Here is a 3759-nt window from a genome sequence, read left to right as displayed (position 1 = left end):
CTTAATACACTGTACAATAGAACAACCTTTTTTGGTGCTATATAGAATGAATTTTTCTATATAGAACCATATACAACGCATTATCTGTCAATGTGAAGAACCTTTTCCCCATGCAAAAAAACTTCCTGTAGTTAACTAACAATTTTGATTCCAATGTAAACATAAAACAAACTTTGTTAAATGGAAACTTTATTGAAAACGTGTAGTTATTATTAATTTCATTTGTGGAACATGAAACTGGACCATGAACTTCGTTAGGACTAAGACAAAGATCCTATGCATCGATTCAGAAAGAATTTTCAAACCTTTGAACCATAAGCTGTGTCAGTATTGTACATGATTTTCAATGTTTTAATGTAAAGGAAATCAAGGTGATTATTTAACAAGACAAAATCTTGCATTTTAGTTTCTGAGAAGTCAAACAAGAAAAGAAAAAAAAAGTTAAAAGCTCTGCAGGGGGCATGCTTGAGGTGATCGGCCACAGCAGAATCCATCTCATGAGCTGTGGCTTTGTTGTTCCACTTCAGAACTGCAGCTAACATAAAACACAAACAAGACTGTTACAATTAATGCACACACAAAGCATTAAAATCTCTTAACAAAAACAGACAGATCTGTGGAAGGTGAAAGCCATTCTAACATCATACTTATTACTTATTTAGTCTTACTTATCAATTAATAGTCACAATGCCACAAGGCCTTTGACAGCTTTTAATTCACATATATTTAAACCTTTCAAATCTGAAATATGTTTCCATATAATGTACATAATATTTTCCTGTCTGCAATGTAGCCAATAAGGAGGCAACTGATAATTACAAATCTATTTTTAGTTATTTTTAAATGTTTATTTCAGTGGGCTTCTAAACAACTGCGAAGTAGTGATGTTGTGATATGTTCTTTTAAATGCAAAGGGCTTGAGCTTGTCTCTAATTTTATATACTGTCTCTAATTTTATATATTCTCCTAAGACCCATGAGATTTCTAAACTCTGTACTAGACTGCTCGGAAATGAAAAGCCTCTCTCTTATTTTGGTCAGTGTTTATTTGTTAAAAGAACAAAGCACAGTCGCAAGAACGAACTGGGTAGTAAATAGTACAGAATGCAGCTATAAAGCTCAGTATTATTATTTGACTTTTTTATATGCCTTACAAATTCCAATATCAAATTTGACTGAAATGACTACAATTAATGATTCTGCTTCTTTAGTTTAGTACTGGCATTATGTGTAACATTGCTCAAACACTAGAAGACAATATTAACCCAGATGTTTTTCCATAAATACATCCCTAAAACTTCTCTCAACCCTCTCAAACCTCATCTAGGTCTCCAGTAGAGTCAGCAGACTTGTCAGTGTAGTGTAGGACACAGAATGACTTACTTTGAACTATAGAAATGAACAAAACCTCACCACTACGGCCATTTTAGGCAACACAAAGGCTGCACAGGACTGATGTTGGATCAGTAATTATGACTGTCATTTCCATAAAAACTATTCTAGCTCAGCAATCTTACTCCTGAGACAGAGAGGTCACCCATGGCACTTACTCTGTGATGACATTTTGTTCACTTTTATAGCCCACAGTATGTCATATTGTGTTGCACACCACACTGAGAAGTCTGCACCACCTTAATGTAGACATGAAATGATTTAGGTGAATATTGACTTCTAGTGTTTGTTAGAAATGTTAGCTTCACAGCTCCATTGCTAAACTAAAGACACAAACTTTGGACACCAATTATGTCTTGGCCAAAAGACTACATTGGGGGTAAGCAGAAAACTGTTTAAATTTTATATTTTGCTAAACCATTCCTTTAAACAGGTTCTTAGTCATAAAATGAGTGTGGCAACTGATAACCAGGAAACCGGTACATAAATTGTTAACACATTACATTCTATTATGTTTGTGATAATACTTACTTTTTTAACTTGTGTGCATTATTTGACCACTGCCAGTATGTTGTTGTGGCACACAGACAAATCCAGTCAGCTTCTGAAACAAATATTTGATTGCAAAAGACGACAGTCAGCAACAGTTAATTCAGTGACTTATCACTGATAGGACATTTCATTGTCTAATAAAACCTCACTAATGATTTCAACGTGTGTAGCCAAAGCTAATGAACGAAGCATCAGAATGACTGCCACATTTCCACTCTCCACCAACATCTAGAAACACAGCTGTAGCTTCTGCAGCTGTTTAAAAAATATGCTAGCTAGCTAGCTAGCGTTAGCTACTCAAATTACCTAGCTGCATAAGCTAACTACTTTCAAATATTGTAAAATAATCATTAATTGTGGTAGTTCATTTCAAAGTAAAAATATGCTCCTGGCAGTTTTAAAATGTGCCTCGAGCTATTCATGTATGTGACTACAAGCTTAGATAAATATAGCTAATGTAGCTCAATATAGCTAAGGGCTAACTTTTACAAATGAGCCCGCGCAAAAATCCAAGATGAACGCCGACGTAGACGCTATATGGAGCGCTGCATTCACAATATACAGCTGCTATTCACGTTAGCGTTTTACTATAATGATTATGTGGTGTTTCTAAGAAGTTATTAGCAAATACTTATACAGGGCAACAACAGAAACAGCTAATGTCAGAAAACGCGTGTTGTCGTGATGAATCAATAGCGTTAGCTAGCGATCTTAGCTTTTATCAGGACCTTCACCATCAATCACACTGAATTAAGGGAAATGAAATGACCGCTACCTTCGTTAATAAGGTTTTAATTCGATATATTCAGCCAATACAGACAAATCTTTAAATCTGCGTTAATGACGTGCCCAACCGACCGCTATGTTTCCCGTAGTTAGCACGACTGTTAAGCACTAGCTGACCTTAGCAGGACGGCTTCAGCAGCTGTATCAAATACTAACTAGCTAGCTAGCTGGCTAATATGTACCCTCTATTCAAAAACAAACAATAATACTAGCTAATGTTTAAAAAAAATCTTTGTAAGCTTAGTGACTCGTATATGGCAAAAAGTCCACTTAAAACGGCCAGCTAACGTTTACTCACCTGGACCAATGTGGACAGTAGCGCTGTGTGCTGTCGGCGGCTCGCTGAGGACTTTCTCAGACGAGGACCTTCCATAGGGGCAGTGATCGGTGTCCGTTCAGATGGATATCGCGGCTTCTTTAACCCGCTTGATACATCCAACAAACCCACAGCGCTTAAATGACAGGACTGCCTTGCTGACAGTGGAAATGCAGTTGCAAACAGGATTGCAAATATTCATTTTGGCAGAGCTGAAGGGCCATGATGACGAAATACAATAAAATGGGCGTTTTTTTTATGTCAGAGTCAGACCATATTAAGATAATGAAAATGAATGGTCAAAAACGCTGCTTTTCTATATTAAAAGTTTCCAGCTATTATACAATACAATAAATTAAAACGCAAATAGGTTTGCATTCAAATTCGAATTGTGTCTTAAATAATGCATACTGCTATGAGATATGCAATTACAAACACCATTTAGCACTTGCATTTAAATTTGAAAAAAGTCCAGGAAATATAGAAAAGCTGATGGCACCATGTTAAATAATGACAACCACACTCCATGTGACGTCATATGGCATGTTCTTTACACCATAAAGACAAGTGAAATATTATCAAGCTTCAGCAATCAACATCTAACATAACAGTAAGCCAGTCTATATTTAACATTTGGTATCTTTGAGTAAAGAAACATAACATAATATCTCTGGACTGGAATACAGCTTTCTTTTTGTTGTTTCTTCTTCTTCT

The 3759-nt window shown here is 35.9% G+C and overlaps 1 long non-coding RNA gene across 1 annotated transcript; it reads right to left on the bottom strand.

The window, feature by feature from the left end:
* Window positions 1–288: 288 nt before the first annotated feature.
* On the bottom strand, window positions 289–3274 carry LOC118822533. The gene is made up of 3 exons (XR_005008458.1): window positions 3028–3274; window positions 1923–1995; window positions 289–535 (listed from the first exon to the last, which is right to left on the bottom strand). It is a non-coding gene; the product is annotated as an uncharacterized LOC118822533 (long non-coding RNA).
* Between the last annotated feature and the right edge of the window lie 485 nt (window positions 3275–3759).

Source organism: Colossoma macropomum, unplaced genomic scaffold (genome assembly GCF_904425465.1).
Source record: "Colossoma macropomum unplaced genomic scaffold, Colossoma_macropomum, whole genome shotgun sequence".
NCBI classification, from domain to species: domain Eukaryota; kingdom Metazoa; phylum Chordata; class Actinopteri; order Characiformes; family Serrasalmidae; genus Colossoma; species Colossoma macropomum.
This window is presented reverse-complemented; position numbering and strand designations above follow the sequence as displayed.